This window comes from Pleurodeles waltl, chromosome 6 (genome assembly GCF_031143425.1).
Source record: "Pleurodeles waltl isolate 20211129_DDA chromosome 6, aPleWal1.hap1.20221129, whole genome shotgun sequence".
In the NCBI taxonomy this organism is placed as follows: domain Eukaryota; kingdom Metazoa; phylum Chordata; class Amphibia; order Caudata; family Salamandridae; genus Pleurodeles; species Pleurodeles waltl.
This window is the reverse complement of record NC_090445.1, coordinates 202,379,849-202,405,347: the sequence shown is the minus strand read 5'-3', so window position 1 is coordinate 202,405,347 and position 25,499 is coordinate 202,379,849.

Sequence of the window (25,499 nt, the reverse complement as noted above, 5' to 3'; positions counted from 1 at the left end):
CTAATGCCAGCATCTGCACACCTGCCCAGTGGTAGATGGCCACTTACGCCATTGGGGTAGGAGTGCTTGGGAGCCTGCCCAACAAGGGACCTACCCTGCCATGACCGCCCTGGCCTAGGGGCATCCACAGCCCACATCCCACACCCAGGTACTTCCTAACGCGTGCAAAGTCAGCTTTCAGAATCTGTACTCACCCCCTTGTGGATGCTGTGATGCCCTCAGGTGCCCATACAACTCCGGATAGACCACCGCCAGGATGCGGAACATCAGGGGGTTCATGGTGCGACGGGCAACCCTTCCACTTTGAGAGGCCAGCCCCAGCTGGGCCTCCGCCGTCTTCTTTGACCAGCGGCGCAGGTCCTCCCATCTCTTGCGGCAGTGGGTGCTCAGCCTGTGAAAGACCCCCAGGGTCCGCACCTCCTCGGCGATGGCACGCCAAATACCCTTCTTCTGGTGGGCGGTGACCTGGAGGTAAAAGACAGCAGAAAAAGATATTACTGACCCGTCCGGACTGTCATATTCATTGCCCACCAGTTCCCACCCATGCCCTGATGCACATATACTGACCACCTCTCATGCAGCACTCAGGCCAGGACACCTCAGCAGCCCTCAACTTGTGGCTCACATCCTCAGCACTCCAAACATTCATGACCCACGCATCATGCTCACAGTGTACTCACCTGTTTGTCTGGAGGACCGTAGAGTAACGTGTACTGGAGTAGGACCCCATCCACCAGTTTCTCCAACTCCTCCGCAGTGAAGGCAGGGACCCTTTCCCCAGACACTCAAGCCATTGTTGTTTCCAGACACAGGTCACCGCAGCACTTGCAGTGTAGGTCCTCTCCTGTTGAAGGTGAGGTAGCAAGTGAGTGAATAGATAGAAAATGGCGGTCACATCCGTGGCGGTGCGTACCGTCACCGCCGGCGTACATGGCCATTGACTCCTGGAACCCATAAGGCCCAATGATAACCAATGCGAAGTTGCGCGTCGGTCATCGATCGCCTACCGCGACGGCGCACAATGCCAGTGCAATGACCTCATTTCCACCTGTCCCTCCTCACAGGTCAGGCAGCCGCCATTTCAGGGAGGCACAGGGCATGGCACCTAACTGCGTCACAGCAGACATTGGCACATCAACTGACTCTTGAGTTCACATACTGCTTCTGTAAAGTAAAAAAATCTAATTTAGTGTAATAGATGTGGAAATAAGACCCTCTGCTCACCGTTTTCTTCCATAGGCTTCAACCGCTGAGGCAGCATATGAGATGTTGGCATACTCCGGTGTACAGACCCCTGGTGGACCTTGCGACAATGGAGGACAGACACATTATCATCACATACAGACTTGATCGGGCCACAATCCAAGAACTGTGTGCCCAACTGGAGCCAGACCTGATGTCAGCTATCCGCCAGTCCACAGGTATCCCCCCCTCTAGTGCAGGACCTGTCAGTGCTCCATTTCCTGGCAAGTGGTTCCTTCCAAACAACAGTGGCCATGGCATCAGGGATGTCTCAGCCAATGTTCTCCAACGTGTTGACCAGAGTGTTGTCAGCCCTGCTGAAACACATGCGCAGCTACATCGTGTTTCCCCAGGTGGAGGATTTGGCCACAGTGAAGGCTGACTTTTATGCCCTGGGACATATCCCCAACATCATTGGTGCCATTGATGGTACACATGTAGCATTTGTCCCCCCCCCCCTGGAGAAATGAACAGGTTTACAGGAATAGAAAAAGCTATCACTCGATGAATGTGCAGATGGTGTGTTTGACGGACCTGTACATCTCCCATGTGAATGCCAAATATCCTGGCTCTGCATGACGCCTTTATCTTGAGAAATAGCAGCATCCCATATGTGATGGGCCAACTCCAGAGGCAGCGGGTGTGGCTAATAGGTGAGCCAAAGGTCCCCATCCGAGTATATGTTGATGTCAGGGTATGGGATTGCCCCTAAGGGTTAGTGTGTGTCTAACAGTTGTCACCCTATATTTACAGGTGACTCTGGATTCCCCAACTTGTCATGGCTACTGACCCCAGTGAGGAATCCCAGGACAAGGGCAGGGGAACGTTACAATGAGGCACATGGGTGTACAAGGAGGATTATAGAAAGGACCTTCGGCCTTCTGAAGGCCAGGTTCCGGTGCCTCCATCTGACAGGTGGATCCCTGTACTACTCACCCAAGAAGATGTGCCAGATCATTGTGGCATGCTGTATGTTGCACAACCTGGCCTTGAGACGCCAGGTGCCTTTTCTGCAGGAGGATGTGCCTGGAGATGGTCTTGTGGCAGCGGTGGAGCCTGTGGACAGTGAGGAAGAGGAGGCAGAGGAAGAAGATGTGGACCACAGAACAAACATAATACAGCAGTACTTCCAGTGACACACAGGTAAGAGACTGTAACACCACCTAACATTTCAGTAATCTGTTGGACATTGTACAGGGCAGCCTCTTACCCTATGTCTATGGCCACTGACTGTTCCCTTTGGATTCTCTATTTTCAGATCACTGTGCCCCATTCTGGATCCTGCTATATATACTGCTGCCTACCAAAGGTCATCCTGTAGTATATTTCCCTGTACAAATACATTGCAATGCTTTGATAATGTTATACTAATACATTTGTGAATCATTAGACTGACTCAGATTGTTATTTTTTTCAAGGGTGTTTATTTAAGTGCTAATAAGCATAGGGGTATGTGCAAGGGGCTGGTGTGATGGTGGCGGAAAGTCCATGGTAGAGTCCTGTCTCTTGGTATCACAGGTGCATTGTCCAAGGGGGCATAGGAATGGGAGCAATGGCAGTTCAAGGTGGACAGGGTAACAGAGTGGGACAGAAGGGTGACTATCAGGAGAGTCCTATTTCCTGGCGGGGGTCTTAGCAATGTTCTCTGTCTTGTGCCTGGATCGTAGTGACCGTTTGCAGGGTGGTTCTCCTTTTGCAGGAGGTGGGGATGTTATGCTCCCAGGATGTTGGAGAGTGCCTCGTGGAGAGTGGGTTCCCTGGGCCTGTCCTCCCCCTGTCGCACAGCAGTCCTCCCAGCTTCCCCAGCTTTGTCCTGTGCCTTTGTCCCCTGAACCGTGTTCCCACTGACCCCAGGTCCCTGATCGTCCTGTGTTTGTGGGGTTGCCTGGGGTCCCTGTAGTGGTGGACACACTGCAGATTGACATGTCCTTGGGACAGTGGCATGGGCCCGCTGGGTGGGTGGGTGCTGTGCTGGTGTTTACTGAGGGGGGAGGCTCTGTGGTGGTTTGGGACTGTAGCAGGGGAACCGACTGTCCCGAGGCCCCTGATGGGTCAGGTTTGCCATTGTGATCCAGGTGTGCAGAGCTGCTGTCGTCACTGTGGGCCTCTTCAGGGGGGGACTGGATGTAGCTGGCACCTCCTCTCCGGTGATGTTGAGTAGGGGGCCTGTTGGGATGTAAATGCATTGTTAATGTATCTGCGTGGGCCATATTGTTAATGGGTGTGTTTCCATCTATGATTGTGATTTCCCTGTCAGCTTGGCCTTGTGTGATTGTTGATTTTGTGGCCTGGGTGATTCTCTCTACTGGGCATGCTGTGGTGATGGGTGTCCATGCAGGTATGTGATAGGTGTCCATGAATTGTTGTTGCATGCAGGGCTTGGTATTGGGATGGGTGCGTTGTGATAGCGGGGTATATGTGAGTTGATGGAGTGATGGTGGTGAGGGTAGTGTTAGGAGTTTGTGATGGCATGCAGGTAGGGTGTGGGGGATATAGTAGTAAAGATTTGCCTTACCAGAGTCCAGTCCTCCTGCTACTCCTGCGAGGCCCTCAGGATGCATGATCACCAATACTTGCTCCTCCCATGTTGTTAGTTGTGGGGGAGGAGGTGGGGGTCCACCGCCAGTCCTCTGTGCAGCAATCTGGTATCTGGATACCACGGAACGCACCTTCCCCCATAGGTCGTTCCACCTCTTCCTGATGTCATCCCTTGTTCTTGGGTGCTGTCCCACGGCGTTGACCCTGTCCACGACTCTCCGCCATAGCTCCATTTTCTTTGCAATGGACGTCTGCTGCACCTGTGATCTGAATAGCTGTGGCTCTACCTAGATGATTTCCTCCACCATGATCCTTAGCTCCTCCTCAGAAAACCTGGGGTGTCTTTGGGGTGCCATGGATGTGGTGTGGGTGATATGTGTGAGGATGTGTGGGGTGATGTGTGGAGTGATGTGTTGTGGTGTATGCTGAGATGTGCGTGAATGGTGTATGGGTAATGTTGTTCTGTGCCTCTGATTGAGTGTGTGCTCCTTGCTTGTCTCTCTGTGCTTGGTCTCTTTTTTTTCACTGTAAGGGGCTGTGGGTAATGTGGGTGTGTGTTTTATATTATATTGGGTGTGTGGGTGTGGTGTGTGTATATGTGTCAGGTGTGTGTAGTTAGAATTGTCCAATGTGGTGTAGTTTTGTAGATGTGTGTGTATTTTGAGCACGGCGGTGTGTACCGCCAATGATTTACCGCGGTTGAAAGACCGCCATGGTGATTCGTGGGTCGTGATACTGTGGGCGTATTCCTGTTGGCGTAGTGATGTGGGTTTGGCTATCACCAGTTTAGCCCTGACCTTTGGTGTGGCGGACTTGTGTGGGTGTCTCTATAGTGGCAGATTTCTCAGTGGGGGTCATAAGACCTGTTGGGGATTACCGCCGTGCTCACGGTATGTTGGCGGCCGTCAGCATGGCGGAAGGCGGCATTTACCGCCAGGGTTGTAATGAGGGCCTTGATGTTTTGATTGATACCCCCCATACCCCACTCCCCCACTCCTTGGCTTACCCCATCACCAGGGAGGGGTTACAGGAGAATTAGTTGGCTCAGTGCTGCGTTCAATGTCTCAAAAGAGATAAGACTGTGTTTACCGTTGAGATAAGGCCTCCATCCAGACCTCACCCACACCTATCGGAAGGTAGGGCAGGGCACACGGTTGCATCATTGACCACACAGCAGATATTAGCCAGGAGCGACAGGGCGATGGATGCCATATCCAGCATTGCCATGCAGCAAGCTACCCCACCATTGCAGCATAGCTTATTACACATATCTCTGTAGCACAGTGACACCTCAAACACTAAAGTAGATATACATGGAAATATTAGACATGGCTGCTATCAATATTACCACACATCTCTACTATTTTAAGTAATGAAGAAATAACACATCATCCTATATAATAATACTAGCAAAATTCTGGAGGTAACAGTGTGCAAATAAAGGAAGACAGTTATACAGCAATCTTGTTACAGCATATTATCCCTCATTTTTGTATCTAGATTATACATTCAAAGCTTTAAACTGAATTTATTTGATCATCAACAACCAATGCACCTGATGGATGCCCTGTCATAATGTTCTCCTATGATACCCATCACTAAGAGCCAAGTGGCATTCAGGATCTTCTGCAGCCGCCTAATGCTCTGATGGCTCGAAGATGATCTTGATTACCTACTTTCCTCATTCCATGTTGCGGAAGAAAACTGCCTTTGAAGCCATTATTCCTTCCTAAACCAGGCTTATCACCCTTGACCCCTCCATTTAAAGGAGCTAAATGGACCCTGCACTTACTGTGTAACTGTCCAAGTCGTTAGGAGAGTGCAGTCAAAGTATATCGGGGAAGAAGAAACTGTCGCAAGTAATGAGACAAAGAAGAGGGAATAAGAGTCACTCCTCATTGCCTGCCTCATCCAGCCATGCTCAATGAGGACGTATTTGAGTGGGGCATCTTTGTCTCGATCGCACAGGTCTGGCAAAAGCATGCTTATCCCCATTGTATTTCACCACTCCTAACTGGTTATATCAACCATAAATGAGAGACCCAGGAATGATGTGCATATTTATAGCATTGAAGTGAGTGACCAGATATTAACAAACAATCCTCAATGTCTCAGCTCCCCAATTCCCTCTTCTGTAAGGAGTCCCCACAAATGCACAGGAAGCTGCCGTCCACTTAAAGCAGTTTTGCTTCACATAGAGCTAAAAGCATTAGCAGCAACGGCTCAGAAGCCATTGGAAACACTGCCAGTCATCCAGACAGAGTGAAAGAAGGGAGTTTTACACTAGTGCAAGACATTTCAAAGTCGGCTAAAAGTGATAACCAACTGATCACCTCATAAAGCTGTCCCCTCTCATCCTAGAGACTACCAACAGAGGCTGACTTAAATTAATTGAGCAGATAGAACAACAACATGGCATGAGTGATGTAATATATGAGGTCATAAGCACTGCACGGTGGAGCAAGAAATAAAACTGTTCAGTGTTTTTGAGATAATAAGTCTAAAAAATATTTGTATATCTGAATGGTTGGGTTCAAGGGACTCTTTTGAGAATCCTTCAAACCCAAATTAAAAAAATAGAGCGCTCTGATTGGCCCAGGGGGCTTTTTTTTTGCTTTGGGACAATTTGCTCCAACAGGAGACATGCTTCCTCGGGAGTGAGGACTGTGATTGCCTGCCTGCAACATAACGAAAGAAATGTACAGCCAGCCATTACAGGACTTGGGTACTTTAAAAAACATAGGGGGCAAGGTAGGGATACCCTGCACTCCTAAGCCTTATGAAGTGGTCACAGAGAGCACATCCCTGGCACCAAAAACAACACACAAAAAAGAATTCGACGACTTATGATTAAAAAAAAAAAAAAAAAACACTTCTCACTGTTTCAGGGGATCCTGGGGTGGGTCTTCAAAATGATATTTTTGAGGAGGATGCATGAGTGGGCTCCCTCCCCGAGCCACTTAGGACCTGGGGGCCACGTCTCTATGGCCAAATGCACTAAGAAGGGGAAGAGGAATGCATCCTCTCCCTCCCTAAGGCACTTATGAATCCTGTGCACCCTAGCCCCAATCTCCCGGGGCCAATTGCATCAAGAAGGGGAGGGGGACAGGGGGACACATGAAAGTTTCACCTAACTATAACATCACTTTAACCTTTGATATATATATACAGTATTCCAAAATAATGTGAATTTGCTCATCATGCGGCTGCACCGTAATATAATTTCACCGGCGCCATCCCATGAAAAAGACGATCTTTCTGTTCATAGATGTTCATATATTTTATTCCAAATAAAGTGCAAGTGCAGTGCTGCTCCCAAACAAAACTGGAATGTCAGCGCGTTTCGGCTAACGCCTTCTACTGGACACTGCCCTCATGATCTAAACTTCCTCATATATCACAGTAGTCCTTTATCTATTCTTACTACTACATAGTGCAAACCAATGGAGCGGCCATCTTCTAACATATTGGCCCTCATTACATCCCTGGTGGTAAATCCCGCATACCGCCGTGCAGAAGACCACCAACATACCGCTGCGCCAGCGGAATTCTGCTACAGGTATTTCGACCCACAGCTCGGAATCCGCCACAATACAGACACCCACACAAGTCAGCTACACCAAACGTCAGTGATAAACTGGCGAAAACAAAACCGACACCGTCACACCAACAGGAATACGCCCACACTATCATGACCCATGAATCAACGCGGCGGTCTTTCAACCGCGGTAATCCATTGGCGGTACACACCGCCGCACTCAAAATACACACACATATACAAAACACCACCACATTGGACAATTCGAAATACACACACCTGATACACATACACACACCACACCCACACACCCAATCCAATATAAAACACACACCCACATCACCCACAAACCCTTACTACCAAAAATTTAAAGCAGGCCAAAGAGATACACCACCTTAAACAACAGCAGCATCCACAGACACACAACACCACCACTTACACAACATCCACGCACCTCAAACAACACACACAAACACATCCCCTCACACATCACAACACACACCACCTCACACATCACCCACACCACATCATGGCACCGCAAAGACACCCCAGGTTCTCTGAGGAGGAGCTCAGGGTCATGGTGGAGGAAATCGTCCGGGTAGAGCCACAGCTATTCGGACCACAGGTGCAGCACACCTCCATTGCAAGGAAGATGGAGCTATGGAGGAGAATTGTCGACAGGGTCAACGCAGTTGGACAGCATCCAAGAACACGGGATGACATCAGGAGGAGGTGGAACGACCTACGGGGGAAGTTGCGTTCCGTGGTCTCCAGACACCAGATTTCAGTACAGAGGACTGGCGGTGGACCCCAACCTCCTCCCCCACAACTAACAACATGGGATGAGCAAGTCTTGGCAGTACTGCATCCTGAGGGCCTCGCAGGAGTAGCAGCAGGACTGGACTCTGGTAAGTCATATCTTTACTACCTTATCCCTCCCACCCTACCTGCATGCCATCACATACCTCAACCTTACCCTCACACCCATCACCCCAACAACCCACATATACCCCACCAACACAACCCACACATCCCAAAAACAAGCCCTGCATGTAAAACCAATGCATGGACTCCCATCACCAAAGCATGTCCACTACAGAGACTCACCCAGGCCACAAAATCACCAATCACACAAGGGCCAAGGCAATAATGCAAGCACAGGAGTAGAGGGTAACTCACCCATTGCACAAGATGGCACACAGAGATACAATAATTATGCTTTTACACCCCTACAGGACCCCTACCCAACGTCACCGGACAGGAGGTGCCAGACATATCCAGTCCCCCCACAGAAGAGACCCACAGTGATGACAGCAGCTCTGCACAACTGGATCAAGATGACCAGCCCGGCCCATCAGGGACCTCGGGACAGTCGGTTCCCCGCCACTGTCACAAGCCACCACAGAGCCTCCCCCCTCAGGAAACACCAGCACAGCACCCACCCAGCGGGCCCATCCCTCTGTCCCCAGGACACGTCAATCAGCAGTGTGTCCACCACTACAGGGAACCCAGGCACACCCAGCAACCCAAGAAAATCAGGGACCTGGGGGCAGTGGCAGTGGGCACACGGTTCAGGGGACAGAGGCACAGGACAACAGGGAAGCCAGAGGACTGCTGTGTGACAGGGGGAGGACAGGCCCAGGGAACCCACTCTCCACGAGGCCCTCTCCAACATCATGGGAGCTTACCATCATTCCCGGGAGACGATGGCAACGGTACTGGCCAAGTTTCAGGAGACCCAGCGGCTGCAGGAGGAACACTACCTTGGGATCAGGGAGGACTTGAAGTCCATCAACAACACCCTGGTCACTATTGCAGGGGTACTGCAAGACCTTGTCAACACCAGGAGGGACACAGTGGCACAACAAGGGGCCCCTGACACTAGCCTGGACGATGAACAGCCGTCCACATCCGCCGGCGCTAGTGGACAGGAAGCCCCGCCACAGGAACACAACACCAGCACCCCACCCACTGCAGATGGAGAACCACCCTGCAAACGGTCCCTGAGATCCAGGAACAAGACAGAGAACATTGCCAAGACCCCAGCCAGGAAATGAGACCCCCCTGAATGTCACCCTTGTGTCCCACTTTGTCACCCTGTCCACCTTAAACTGCCATTGCTCCACTTCCTATGCCCCTTTGGACAATGCACCTGTGAAACAAATAGACTGGACTCTGCCATGGACATTTCTTCACCATCACCCCAGCCCATTGCACTCCCCCCTCCACTTATTAGCACAGAAATAAACACCCTTGAATCACAAAACAATCTGGAGTCAGTCTGTGCTTTCACAAATGTGTAATTGCAATATCTATGGAATATAGCAATGTCAATTTACTTGTTCACATACCAATGAAACACAGCTGTAGGCCAGGAGGAAACATAGCAGAGGGCACAAAGTGGGACCCACATATGTGAAATGGAAAGTCAAAGTGACAAGTCAGGGTCCATACACTGAGTGAAAATGACAGACTTATGCTAGCTCCAACAATAGTATGAGTTTTGGGAGGCAGTGACATCTTCTTACCTGTGTCTCACTGAAAGTATTGCATGATGATGTTGTTTCTGTTGTCGATATCCTCTTCTTCTGCCTCCTCTTCTTCAATGTCCACAGGCTCCACAGCTGCCACAAGACCACCATCTGGCCCATCCTCCTGCAGAAAAGGCACCTGGCATCGCAAAGCCAGGCTGTGCAGCATACAGCAGGCCACAGTGATCTGGCACACCTTCTTTGGTGAGTAGTATAGGGAACCACCTGTCATATGGAGGCACCGGAATCTGGCCTTCAGGAGGCCAAAGGTGCGTTCGATCACCCTCCTAGTTCGCCCATGTACCTCATTGTAGCGTTCCTCTGCCCTTGTCCTGGGATTCCTCACTGGGGTCAGTAGCCATGACAGGTTGGGGAACCAGAGTCACCTGCAAAGATTGAGGGACAACTGTTAGAAATCCTCCAACCCTTAGGGACAACCCCATACCCAGACACCTATTCACACTATATTTGGGTCCTTGGCCTCACCTATTAGCCACACACGGTGCCTCTGGAGTTGCCCCATCACATAAGGGATGCTGCTATTCCTCAAAATGTAAGCGTCATGCACTGAGCCAGGATACTTGCCATTCACATGGTAGATGTACTGGTCTGCCAAACACACTATCTGCACATTCATCGAATGGTAGCTCTTCCGGTTTCTGTACACCTGATCACTCCTGCGGGGGGTACTAATGCCACATGTGTCCCATCAATGGCACCAATGATGTTGGGGATATGTCCCAGGGCATAGAAGTCACCTTTCACTGTGGGCAAATCCTCCACCTGAGGGAACACGATGTAGATGCGCATGTGTTTCAGCAGGGCAGACAACACTCTGGACAACACGTTAGAGAACATTGGCTGGGACATCCCTGATGCAATGGCCACTGTTGTTTGAAAGGAACCACTTGCCAGGAAATGGAGTACTGACAGGACCTGCACTAGAGGGGGTATCCCTGTGGGATGGCGGATAGCTGACATCAGGTCGGGCTCCAACTGGGCACACAGTTCCTGGATTGTAGCACGATCAAGGCTGTATGTGACCAGGATGTGTCTCTCTTCCATTGTCGTCAGGTCCACCAGGGGTCTGTACACCGGAGGATTCCGCCATCTCATCACCTGCCCCAGCAGACGTGCCCTATGGAGTAGAACAGCAAGCAGAGAGTCAGCACTGAGGTATCACAAAATGTTATTTGCAGAAAATGTATTAATCCCCAATGTGCCTGTAACTGTGTCTATTCCAGGCCTAGATAGGTGTGACGCAGTTATTATTAATGCCATGTGGCCCCCTGAAATGGCGGCTGCCTGACCTGTAAGGTGGGACAAGGGGATATAAGGTAACTGCGCTGGCATTGTACACCGTCGCGGTGGGTGGTCGAAGACCGCAACGCAATTCAGCATTGGTTAACATTGGGCCCTATGGGTCCCAGGAGCCAATGACGAAGTACACCGGTGGTGACGGTACGCACCGCCGCGGACGTGACCGCCATTTTCTGTCTGTTCCCTCACTTGATACCTGACCTTCAACAGTAGAGGACCTACACTGCAAGTGCTGCTGTCACCTGTGTATGGAAGCGACGATAGCTACAGTGTCTGGGGAAAGGGCCCCTGCCTTCACTTTAGAGGAGTTGGAGAAACTAGTGGATGGGGTCCTCCCCCAGTACACGCAACTGTACGGTCCTCCAGACAAACAGGTGAGTACACTGTGAGCATGCTGAATGGGCAATGCCTGCTTTGAGAGCTGTGGCTTTTAAAAACAGGGGGGGGCTGAGGCCTGCATGTGCGGATGGTGAGTGTATGTGCGTCATGGCATGGGTGGGAACTGGTGGGCAGTGAGTATGATGGTCTGGCCGGATGAATAATGTCCTTTTCCCCTGTACCATTCCTCTAGGTCAGCGCCCACCAGAAGAATGGTATTTGGCGTGCCATCTACAGGATGTCCGGACCCTGGGGGTCTACCACAGACGGAGCACCCGCTGCCGTAAAAGATGGAAGGACCTGCACTGCTGGAGCAAGAAGACGGCGGAGGCCCAACTGGGGCTGGCCTCCCAATATGGAAGGGGTGCCTGTCGCACCATGACACCCCTAATGTTCCGGATCCTGGCGGTGGCCTATCCGGAGTTGGATGGGCGCTTGAGGGCATCACAGCAGCCACAAGGGGGTGAGTACACTCTCATTCAGCTAACTCTGCACGCATTACGAGGTGTCTGGGTGGGGAGGTGGGCAGTGGGTTCCCCTAGGCCTGTGCAATCTTGGTAGGCAAGGTCCCTAGTGAGGCAGGCTATGTGGCACCCCAACCCCACCAGTGGTAAGAGCCATCTACACCTAGTCAGGCTCCTGTGACTTCCAGGTGTACAGCAACTGGTCTTAGGCCTCGTACCCCATGGGCATGTGAAACATCTAGGAACTATAAGTGCATGGCATAGTGCAGAGGGCTGCTCCATGTGTGTTGTGTCCGCCAACGGTAGTGGTGTTGCATGCACTGAACATGTCTTTCTTCTGTCTTCCCCCCCTCCTTTTTGTGGTCTCCCTGTTCTTGTGTGCAATAGCATCATCAGGCGGAGGAGCATTGGCACTGGAGCAGGAGGGAGCTGCAACCCACTCGGCCCTGGAGGGTGAAACAAAGGAGTCAAGCCACCAGTGGGACGGAGGGCGAGGGGAGCTCCACGGCGGGGACAGGAGCAGAGACCAGCGACAGCGACTCCTCCTCTGATGGAAGCTCCCTTGCGGTGGCGGGCCTCTCTGTGCCCACCGCATCAAAAGGTACAGCTGCCACCCCCCCTACCAGCACCACCCTCCCAGCAGCCCCTCAGCGTGTGTCCCGTGCCCGCTCACCCAGGAGGGTGGGCATCTCCTTCGCCCCAGGCACCTCAGGCCCTGCCCCTGTCAGCCTTGCTGCCCTCAGTGAGGAGGCTATTGACTGTGAGAAGGTAGCCTCTTTCTAGCCTTGTTACCCCCACTTTTGGCCTGTTTGTGAGCGTATGTCAGGGTGTTTGTCACTGTTTTCACTGTCTCACTGGGATCCTGATAGCCAGGCCTCAGTGCTCATAGTGAAAACACTATGTTTTCAGTATGGTTGTTATGTGTCACTGGGATCCTGCTGGTCAGGACACCAGTGCTCATAGGTTTGTGGCCTATATGTATGTGTCACTGGGACCCTGTCACACAGGGCCCCAGTGCTCATAGGTGTGCATGTATATGTTCCCTGTGTGGTGCCTAACTGTCTCACTGAGGCTCTGCTAACCAGAACCTCAGTGGTTATGCTCTCTCATTACTTTCAAATTGTCACTAACAGGCTAGTGACCAATTTTACCAATTTACATTGGCTTACTGGAACACCCTTATAATTCCCTAGTATATGGTACTGAGGTACCCAGGGTATTGGGGTTCCAGGAGATCCCTATGGGCTGCAGCATTTCTTTTGCCACCCATAGGGAGCTCTGACAATTCTTACACAGGCCTGCCACTGCAGCCTGAGTGAAATAACGTCCACGTTATTTCACAGCCATTTTACACTGCACTTAAGTAACTTATAAGTCACCTATATGTCTAACCTTTACCTGGTAAAGGTTAGGTGCAAAGTTACTTAGTGTGAGGGCACCCTGGCACTAGCCAAGGTGCCCCCACATTGTTCAGAGCCAATTCCCTGAACTTTGTGAGTGCGGGGACACCATTACACGCGTGCACTACATATAGGTCACTACCTATATGTAGCTTCACAATGGTAACTCCGAATATGGCCATGTAACATGTCTATGATCATGGAATTGCCCCCTCTATGCCATCCTGGCATAGTTGGCACAATCCCATGATCCCAGTGGTCTGTAGCACAGACCCTGGTACTGCCAAACTGCCCTTCCTGGGGTTTCACTGCAGCTGCTGCTGCTGCCAACCCCTCAGACAGGCATCTGCCCTCCTGGGGTCCAGCCAGGCCTGGCCCAGGATGGCAGAACAAAGGACTTCCTCTGAGAGAGGGTGTTACACCCTCTCCCTTTGGAAAATGGTGTGAAGGCAGGGGAGGAGTAGCCTCCCCCAGCCTCTGGAAATGCTTTCTTGGGCACAGATGTGCCCAATTCTGCATAAGCCAGTCTACACCGGTTCAGGGTCCCCTTAGCCCCTGCTCTGGCGCGAAACTGGACAAAGGAAAGGGGAGTGACCACTCCCCTGACCTGCACCTCCCCTGGGAGGTGTCCAGAGCTCCTCCAGTGTGCTCCAGACCTCTGCCATCTTGGAAACAGAGGTGCTGCTGGCACACTGGACTGCTCTGAGTGGCCAGTGCCACCAGGTGACGTCGGAGACTCCTTGTGATAGGCTCCTTCGGGTGTTAGTAGCCTATCCTCTCTCCTAAGTAGCCAATCCCTCTTTTCTGGCTATTTAGGGTCTCTGTCTCTGGGGAAACTTTAGATAACGAATGCAAGAGCTCATCCGAGTTCCTCTGCATCTCTCTCTTCACCTTCTGATAAGGAATCGACTGCTGACCGCGCTGGAAGCCTGCAAACCTGCAACATAGTAGCAAAGACGACTACTGCAACTCTGTAACGCTGATCCTGCCGCCTTCTCGACTGTTTTCCTGCTTGTGCATGCTGTGGGGGTAGCCTGCCTCCTCTCTGCACCAGAAGCTCCGAAGAAATCTCCCGTGGGTCGACGGAATCTTCCCCCTGCAACCGCAGGCACCAAAAAGCTGCATTACCGGTCCCTTGGGTCTCCTCTCAGCACGACGAGCGAGGTCCCTCGAATCCAGCGACTCTGTCCAAGTGACCCCCACAGTCCAGTGACTCTTCAGTCCAAGTTTGGTGGAGGTAAGTCCTTGCCTCACCTCGCTGGGCTGCATTGCTGGGAACCGCGACTTTGCAGCTACTCCGGCCCCTGTGCACTTCCGGCGGAAATCCTTTGTGCACAGCCAAGCCTGGGTCCACGGCACTCTAACCTGCATTGCACGACTTTCTAAGTTGGTCTCCGGCGACGTGGGACTCCTTTGTGCAACTTCGGCGAGCACCGTTTCACGCATCCTCGTAGTGCCTGTTTCTGGCACTTCTCTGGGTGCTACCTGCTTCAGTGAGGGCTCTTTGTCTTGCTCGACGTCCCCTCTCTCTTCAGGTCCAATTTGCGACCTCCTGGTCCCTCCTGGGCCCCAGCAGCGTCCAAAAACGCCAAACGCACGATTTGCGTCTAGCAAGGCTTGTTGGCGTCCTTCCGGCGGGAAAACACTTCTGCACAACTCTCCAAGGCGAGAAGGATCCGTCCACCAAAGGGGAAGTCTCTAGCCCTTTTCGTTCCTGCAGAAACCTCAGCTTCTTCTGTCCAGTCGAAGCTTCTTTGCACCCGCAGCTGGCATTTCCTGGGCATCTGCCCATCTCCGACTTGCTTGTGACTTTTGGACTTGGTCCCCTTGTTCCACAGGTACCCTAGATTGGAAATCCACAGTTGTTGCATTGCTGGTTTGTGTCTTTCCTGCATTATTCCTCTAACACGACTTCTTTGTCCTTAGGGGAACTTTAGTGCACTTTGCACTCACTTTTCAGGGTCTTGGGGAGAGTTATTTTTCTAACTCTCACTATTTTCTAATAGTCCCAGCGACCCTCTACAAGGTCACATAGGTTTGGGGTCCATTCGTGGTTCACATTCCACTTTTGGAGTATATGGTTTGTGTTGCCCCTATCCCTATGTTTCCCCATTGCATCCTATTGTAACTATACATTGTTTGCACTGTTTTCTAAGACTATACTGCATATTTTTGCTATGGTGTATATATATCTTGTGTATATTTCCTATCCTCCCACTGAGGGTACACTCTAAGATACTTTGGCATATTGTCATAAAAATAAAGTACCTTTATTTTTAGTATAACTGTGTATTGTGTTTTCTTATGATATTGTGCATATGACACTAAGTGGTACTGTAGTAGCTTCACACGTCTCCTAGTTCAGCCTAAGCTGCTCTGCTAAGCTACCATTATCTATCAGCCTAAGCTGCTAGACACCCTATACACTAATAAGGGATAACTGGGCCTGGTGCAAGGTGCAAGTACCCCTTGGTACTCACTACAAGCCAGTCCAGCCTCCTACATTGGTTGTGCAGTGGTGGGATAAGTGCTTGAGACTACTTACCACTCTTGTCATTGTACTTTTCATAAGAGAAAAATATACAAAACAAGGTCAGTGTATATACACATAGCCAAAAAGTTTTGCATTTCCTCTTTTCACTCTTTTCTAAGTGCTGAAAAGTACCTCTAAACTTTCAAAAAGTTCTTAAAAGTTTAAAAAGTTTTTTTCTGTCTTTCCAAAAAGTTCTGAAAACTTTTTTCTCTTTTTTCTATCACTTTAACTCTCTCTAAAAATGTCTGGCACAGGCCAAAATGGTGATCTGTCCAAACTTGCATATGACAACCTTAGCTGGAAAAGAGCAAGGAGTCTCTGTATAGAGAGAGGTTTGAGTGTAGGGAAGAATCCTTCCTTGGAACTGTTACTTAACATGCTTAGAGAACAGGATAAGGCCATAGGTGCCCCATCTGTTGAAAAAGTACCTAATAGTTCTCAATCTGATTCAGGGACTCCCCCAGGAAAAGATTCAGGACAGAAACTCCCTAGCCTGCCCATTACTAGACAGTCTAGCATAGTTGGGAATGATGATGAGCCACACCATACAAATAGTGTTGTCTCACATCATAGCAAAAGCATTTATTCTCACCATACTGGTAGTAATGTTTCTGTTAACCAAGCTGTTAGGGTGGCTTCTGTAAGGGACAGGTCTCCTTCTGTTCATTCCCATCATAGCTCTGTTTCTAGAAATGTCCCTCCCACCAACCCTGATGACAGAATGTTAGAGAGGGAACTCAATAAGTTGAGGGTGGAACAAACCAGACTGAAGCTTAAAAAGCAACAGCTGGATTTGGATAGACAGTCTTTTGAATTAGAGAAGGAAAGACAGAAGTTGGGTTTAGATACCCATGGTGGCAGCAGCAGTATTCCCCATAGTCATCCTGCAAAAGAGCATGATTCCAGGAATCTGCACAAGATAGTTCCCCCTTATAAGGAGGGGGATGACATTAACAAGTGGTTTGCTGCACTTGAGAGGGCCTGTGTTGTACAGGATGTCCCTCAAAGGCAGTGGGCTGCTATCCTATGGCTATCATTTAGTGGAAAAGGTAGGGATAGGCTCCTTACTGTGAAAGAAAATGATGCTAATAATTTCCAAGTTCTTAAGAATGCACTCCTGGATGGTTATGGCTTAACCACTGAACAGTACAGGATAAAGTTCAGAGAGACCAAAAAGGAGTCTTCACAAGACTGGGTTGATTTCATTGACCATTCAGTGAAGGCCTTGGAGGGGTGGTTACATGGCAGTAAAGTTACTGATTATGAAAGCCTGTATAACACAATCCTGAGAGAGCATATACTTAATAATTGTGTGTCTGATTTGTTGCACCAGTACCTGGTAGACTCTGATCTGACCTCTCCCCAAGAATTGGGAAAGAAGGCAGACAAATGGGTCAGAACAAGGGTGAACAGAAAAGTTCATACAGGGGGTGACAAAGATGGCAATAAGAAGAAAGATGGTGAAAAATCTCAAGATAAGCATGGGGATAAGGGTAAAACCAAAGATCCCACTTCAAATCTTAAACACTCTTCAGAGGGTGGGGATAAAACAAATTCTTCCTCTTCTTCCCAACCTGCACACATTAAAAAGCCTTGGTGCTTTGTGTGTAAAAATAGAGGCCATAGGCCAGGGGATAAGTCCTGTCCAGGTAAACCCCCTGAGCCTACCACCACTAATACATCAAGCTCTAGTGCCCCTAGCAGTAGTGGTACTAGTGGTGGGACTGCTGGCAACAGTCAAGCAAAGGGTGTAGTTGGGTTCACTTATGGCTCCATAGTAGAAACTGGGGTAGTCAGTCCCAAGACAGTTTCTGTCACACCTAGTGGCACTGGCCTTGCCACACTGGCTGCTTGTCCCCTTACAATGGATAAGTACAGGCAGACAGTTTCAATAAATGGTGTTGAGGCCTTGGCCTACAGGGACACAGGTGCCAGTTTCACTTTGGTGACTGAAAACCTAGTGCCTCCTGAACAACACATCATTGGACAACAGTATAAAATTATTGATGTCCATAACTCCACTAAGTTTCTTCCCTTAGCTATAATTCAGTTTAGTTGGGGTGGAGTTACTGGCCCTAAGCAGGTGGTGGTATCACCTAGCTTACCTGTAGACTGTCTCTTAGGTAATGACCTAGAGGCCTCAGGTTGGGCTGATGTAGAGTTTTATGCCCATGCAGCCATGCTGGGCATCCCTGAGGAATTGTTCCCTCTCATTTCAAGTGAAATGAAAAAGCAAAGGAGAGAAGACCTGAAAACTCAGGATCCCTCTCCATCAACAGGTAAAAAGGGTATCACAGTATCCCCTAACCACCCTACCATTCAGGATACTATTCCTATGGTGGGAGAAACCTCTCCTGGGGTGGCACCTGTTCCAAGGGAATCATCAGCTGGCAAAGCTGGACTCCCTGAGGTGGAAGTACCTCTCTGTGGGATAACTAACATTGGTGAGAAAAACAGCACCATTTTAGTTAACATGGAGCATCCCTCCAACCCTCCCAGAGAAACTTTAGTGCAGAAACCCTGCACTACCTCACAACACTTAGGACAGCATCCCTGCCCTAGTGTGGAGCTCATAGGACAGCATCCCTGCCCTGCTCCAACTCAAGAGAAACAGCATCCCTGTTCTCTCTTCCAGCCAGATGGACAAAGTTTTTGCCCAGCTATGGCTTTTCTGAGACAGCATCCCTGTCTGGCATTTCCATCACTACAAATAGGTTCAGTGGACAATTCCCACTGCTCTAAACTAAAACTTACTGATAGAAACTCTGAAAATACATCTTCACATTGTTGCTTAGCTAAAAAACTTCAAACAGGGTGGTTTACATCCCCACAGGGAAGTAACCATATAGTGGATGATAAAGGGAGTAACCAGTCTATTGCAGAGCTACTCTCTACTTATCACCACTTAGACAATAAAGTCTCAACTGGCCAAGGTTAGCCTTATTGTCCTTCGTTTGGGGGGGGGTTGTGTGAGAAGGTAGCCTCTTTCTAGCCTTGTTACCCCCACTTTTGGCCTGTTTGTGAGTGTATGTCAGGGTGTTTGTCACTGTTTTCACTGTCTCACTGGGATCCTGATAGCCAGGCCTCAGTGCTCATAGTGAAAACACTATGTTTTCAGTATGGTTGTTATGTGTCACTGGGATCCTGCTGGTCAGGACCCCAGTGCTCATAGGTTTGTGGCCTATATGTATGTGTCACTGGGACCCTGTCACACAGGGCCCCAGTGCTCATAGGTGTGCATGTATATGTTCCCTGTGTGGTGCCTAACTGTCTCACTGAGGCTCTGCTAACCAGAACCTCAGTGGTTATGCTCTCTCATTACTTTCAAATTGTCACTAACAGGCTAGTGACCAATTTTACCAATTTACATTGGCTTACTGGAACACCCTTATAATTCCCTAGTATATGGTACTGAGGTACCCAGGGTATTGGGGTTCCAGGAGATCCCTATGGGCTGCAGCATTTCTTTTGCCACCCATAGGGAGCTCTGACAATTCTTACACAGGCCTGCCACTGCAGCCTGAGTGAAATAACGTCCACGTTATTTCACAGCCATTTTACACTGCACTTAAGTAACTTATAAGTCACCTATATGTCTAACCTTTACCTGGTAAAGGTTAGGTGCAAAGTTACTTAGTGTGAGGGCACCCTGGCACTAGCCAAGGTGCCCCCACATTGTTCAGAGCCAATTCCCTGAACTTTGTGAGTGCGGGGACACCATTACACGCGTGCACTACATATAGGTCACTACCTATATGTAGCTTCACAATGGTAACTCCGAATATGGCCATGTAACATGTCTATGATCATGGAATTGCCCCCTCTATGCCATCCTGGCATAGTTGGCACAATCCCATGATCCCAGTGGTCTGTAGCACATACCCTGGTACTGCCAAACTGCCCTTCCTGGGGTTTCACTGCAGCTGCTGCTGCTGCCAACCCCTCAGACAGGCATCTGCCCTCCTGGGGTCCAGCCAGGCCTGGCCCAGGATGGCAGAACAAAGGACTTCCTCTGAGAGAGGGTGTTACACCCTCTCCCTTTGGAAAATGGTGTGAAGGCAGGGGAGGAGTAGCCTCCCCCAGCCTCTGGAAATGCTTTCTTGGGCACAGATGTGCCCAATTCTGCATAAGCCAGTCTACACCGGTTCAGGGTCCCCTTAGCCCCTGCTCTGGCGCGAAACTGGACAAAGGAAAGGGGAGTGACCACTCCCCTGACCTGCACCTCCCCTGGGAGGTGTCCAGAGCTCCTCCAGTGTGCTCCAGACCTCTGCCATCTTGGAAACAGAGGTGCTGCTGGCACACTGGACTGCTCTGAGTGGCCAGTGCCACCAGGTGACGTCAGAGACTCCTTGTGATAGGCTCCTTCAGGTGTTAGTAGCCTATCCTCTCTCCTAAGTAGCCAAACCCTCTTTTCTGGCTATTTAGGGTCTCTGTCTCTGGGGAAACTTTAGATAACGAATGCAAGAGCTCATCCGAGTTCCTCTGCATCTCTCTCTTCACCTTCTGATAAGGAATCGACTGCTGACCGCGCTGGAAGCCTGCAAACCTGCAACATAGTAGCAAAGACGACTACTGCAACTCTGTAACGCTGATCCTGCCGCCTTCTCGACTGTTTTCCTGCTTGTGCATGCTGTGGGGGTAGCCTGCCTCCTCTCTGCACCAGAAGCTCCGAAGAAATCTCCCGTGGGTCGACGGAATCTTCCCCCTGCAACCGCAGGCACCAAAAAGCTGCATTACCGGTCCCTTGGGTCTCCTCTCAGCACGACGAACGAGGTCCCTCGAATCCAGCGACTCTGTCCAAGTGACCCTCACAGTCCAGTGACTCTTCAGTCCAAGTTTGGTGGAGGTAAGTCCTTGCCTCACCTCGCTGGGCTGCATTGCTGGGAACCGCGACTTTGCAGCTACTCCGGCCCCTGTGCACTTCCGGCGGAAATCCTTTGTGCACAGCCAAGCCTGGGTCCACGGCACTCTAACCTGCATTGCACGACTTTCTAAGTTGGTCTCCGGCGACGTGGGACTCCTTTGTGCAACTTCGGCGAGCACCGTTTCACGCATCCTTGTAGTGCCTGTTTCTGGCACTTCTCCGGGTGCTACCTGCTTCAGTGAGGGCTCTTTGTCTTGCTCGACGTCCCCTCTCTCTTCAGGTCCAATTTGCGACCTCCTGGTCCCTCCTGGGCCCCAGCAGCGTCCAAAAACGCCAAACGCACGATTTGCGTCTAGCAAGGCTTGTTGGCGTCCTTCCGGCGGGAAAACACTTCTGCACGACTCTCCAAGGCGAGGGGGATCCGTCCACCAAAGGGGAAGTCTCTAGCCCTTTTCGTTCCTGCAGAAACCTCAGCTTCTTCTGTCCAGTCAAAGCTTCTTTGCACCCGCAGCTGGCATTTCCTGGGCATCTGCCCATCTCCGACTTGCTTGTGACTTTTGGACTTGGTCCCCTTGTTCCACAGGTATCCTAGATTGGATATCCACAGTTGTTGCATTGCTGGTTTGTGTCTTTCCTGCATTATTCCTCTAACACGACTTCTTTGTCCTTAGGGGAACTTTAGTGCACTTTGCACTCACTTTTCAGGGTCTTGGGGAGGGTTATTTTTCTAACTCTCACTATTTTCTAATAGTCCCAGCGACCCTCTACAAGGTCACATAGGTTTGGGGTCCATTCGTGGTTCGCATTCCACTTTTGGAGTATATGGTTTGTGTTGCCCCTATCCCTATGTTTCCCCATTGCATCCTATTGTAACTATACATTGTTTGCACTGTTTTCTAAGACTATACTGCATATTTTTGCTATGGTGTATATATATCTTGTGTATATTTCCTATCCTCCCACTGAGGGTACACTCTAAGATACTTTGGCATATTGTCATAAAAATAAAGTACCTTTATTTTTAGTATAACTGTGTATTGTGTTTTCTTATGATATTGTGCATATGACACTAAGTGGTACTGTAGTAGCTTCACACGTCTCCTAGTTCAGCCTAAGCTGCTCTGCTAAGCTACCATTATCTATCAGCCTAAGCTGCTAGACACCCTATACACTAATAAGGGATAACTGGGCCTGGTGCAAGGTGCAAGTACCCCTTGGTACTCACTACAAGCCAGTCCAGCCTCCTACATTGACCTCCTGAGATCCCTCACTGTTGGGCAGTCTACCATTGTGAATGCCATCCAGGGTGTTGAGAGGCATTTGCAACAAACAAATGCATACCTGGAGGGCATTTATTCTGGCCAGGCAGCCCAACAGAGAGCATTTCAGGCTCTGGCCTCAGCACTGATGGCAGCCATTGTCCCTGTGTCCAGCCTCCCTCCTCCAACCTCCTCCACCCAGACCCAATCCCCTGTACCTCAGCCTATCCCAAGCACACCATCAGACCAGCATGCACACACATCAACACACAAGAGTGGCTCAGGCAAACATAAGCACCACACATCCCACAGGCACTCACACAAGCACCATACCCATGCAGACATACCAACATCCACTTCCTCCACTGTGTCCCCCTCCTTCACGTCTCCCTCCTCCCTCCCTGTCTCATCTCCACTCACACCTACATGCACTACATCCTCAGCCACTACATCCATCACCAGCACGCCCATCACCACACACCGCTCATGTGCAATCACCACCCCCACTACTATTCACACATCCCCAGTGTCCTCTCCCAGTGTGTCTGTGAGCTCTCCTCCCAAAGTACACAAACGCAGGCACACACCCACCCAACAGCCATCCACCTCACAGCAGCCTTCAGCCCATGCACCTTCACCCAAATTCAGCAGACGTACACCTCCTACAACCACTACCTCTTCCTCCACTCCCAAACCCCCTCCATCTACCTATCCCAGTGTGTCTAAAAAACCTTTCCTGGCTAACATTGACCTCTTCCCTAAACCTCCCCCCGCCCTTACCCTAGGGCCAGGCTTTCCAGGTCCCAGCCCAGAACCTCAGCCACCACATCCCCAGGCACAGTGGTGCCAGCAATTGCGGGGTCATCGAGTGAGCCACCCATCAGGGCTGCCAGTGTGCCACGTAGCGAGGGCAAGGACATTCCGCCACCTGCCAAGGTGAAAAAGGTGCCCACATCCCAGAGGGAGAAGCTGAAACCACCATCCACCAAGGGCTTTGCGAAAACGAAAGGGGATATTGGGAAGACAACTGCGGCACCATCAAAGGTGGGGAAGGGCCAAAAACAGAAAGGCAGGTCAGGAGAGGGCATGGTGGCACCGACTGAGGGACCAGTGTGACACCTTCTGTCCACGTCCACACCAACCTGTACGGCGACGAACACCGCTAGCTGTACTGCCCCTGCACCGCCACCTGCACCACCACCTGCACCGCCACCTGCCCCGCCACCTGCACCACCTCCGGCACGTCTACAGCCGCCGCGACAGTCCCCAGCCTCTTCCCCGGTGGGCAGCCGTCCGAGGCTGCAGGAGACATCCTGCTTTCTCCCTCAGCAGGTGCTGACACAGACCCCACTGCCAGCACCGCCACCACAGACACCGCCGCCACAGACCCTGCCGCAAGCACCGCCGCCACAGAACCCGCCGCCAGCACTGCCGCCACAAACCCCGCCGCCAGCACCGCCAGCGGCCCCGCGACGTCCTCGGACAGTGGCACCACCGCTGACATGCCTACCATCCCCAGTGGTCAGTCGTCCGAGGCTGGAGGAGAGTTGCAGGACCCTGGGCAGCTTCCATGAGGCATGACTTCCATCACTGTTTGCACCTGCAGGTGGAAGGCGAAGCCGCAGCAGTATGGGGTATGTCGCTGCCTCCATGGCATATCATGCTACCTGTACGTCGCCAATGTCGTGCCACACACACCCAGGTGAGTGAATTGTACTGGCCACACTGCACGTGGAGCACTCTGGGCACAAAGCCCCCTCCAGAACTAGTGGAGATTGACATCCAATACCTCTGTCCTTGGCAGGATGAAGCACTCTGGGCACAAAGCCCCCTCCAGAACCAGTGGAGTATCACATCCACTACCTCAGTCCTTGGCAGGATGAAGCACTCTGGGCACAAAGCCCCCTCCAGAACCAGTGGAGATTGACATCCACTACCTCTGTCCTTGGCAGGATGAAGCACTCTGGGCACAAAGCGCCCTCCAGAACCAGTGGAGTATCACATCCACTACCTCTGTCCTTGGCAGGATGAAGCACTCTGGACAGAAAGCCCCCTCCAGAACCAGTGGAGATTGACATCCACTACCTCTGTCCTTGGCAGGATGAAGCACTCTGGGCACAAAGACCCCTCCAGAACCAGTGGAAAATGACATCCACTTGAGAGACTGTGGCTTTGCACTCCCAGGATAGAGTAGTGGGCAACCCACCCACTGGAGAGACTTGAGAGACTGTGGCTTTGCACTCCCCAGGATAAAGCAGTGGGCAAACCACCCACTGGAGAGACTTGAGAGACTGTGGCTTTGCATTCCCCAGGATAAAGCAGTGGGCAAACCACCCACTGGAGAGACTTGTGAGACTCTGGCTTTGCACTCCCCAGGATACAGCAGTGGGCATGGAGCCCCCTCGTGCAGCAGTGGCGTCGTCGTTCATCAGACTGAGGTGCCCCCCCTCCCCTCCCCCTGAGGTGCCTGTGTATTTTCGATCTGATGCCCCAACAGTGTTCTCTCCGTTTCCAGTCAGGTATCATGTGTGGGCCTTGCCCATGCATTTTGGGCCCAGTGGTCCACAGACAAAGATTGGTGCACTATCCGGACTTGTGTCGTTGGTGTACATAATTGTATATACTGGATTTTGAATTTTGATAATGATATTTCACATGATTACACTCATTACAATCATTTCCTTTTGTCCTTGCGTTCTTCCAGGGGGTGAGGGGAGTGTATATGTAATGTTGCAGCATGTATTTGTGTGTATGGTGTTGTGGGTGAGGGTGGGGATTGGGGTGTTGCGTGTGTGTGTCACTCTCTTTTCCCTCCCCCGCCCCTGTATTGTAGGTGCAGTACTCACTGTGGTCATCGCCGCTGTCTTTGGTGCTCCTGATAGACGAGAAGGAAGACCAGCATGGGCAGTATCTGCAATTAGGGCTCCATGGCGTTCTGGTTCCTCGTGGGAGTGGAGTGGTGAGTGTTTTCCCTTCTGTGTACTGTTTCCGCCGTGCTTTTGATAGCATTGGTTCCGCCCCGGAAAAGGTGGCGGATTGGTGTGTCATTATAGTGTGGGCGGTACATTTTCTTCCGCCTGTCTGTTGGCGGTTACCGCCACGGTGTTTGTTCCGCCGTGGCGGTTGGAGTGTTAAAGTGTCTGTCTGTGTTGGCGGTTTCCGCCACGGTCGTAATCCCATTTTTTTCCCGCATGCCTGTTTGCGGTATTACCGCCGCTTTAACACCGACCGCCAGGGTTGTAATGAGGGCCATAGTGTCTCATTGATAGTCATCCTATATCGTATTCAATCATAATCCACAAGTCACATTATTGTAAATAGATCAAATATACTATGCACATTATTGTTATCAAATAAGTCATAATGAAAAATAAATAAGTACCATAAAATCGTGTTATGAATCACATTTCAATTATCATCAGTCTCTGATCT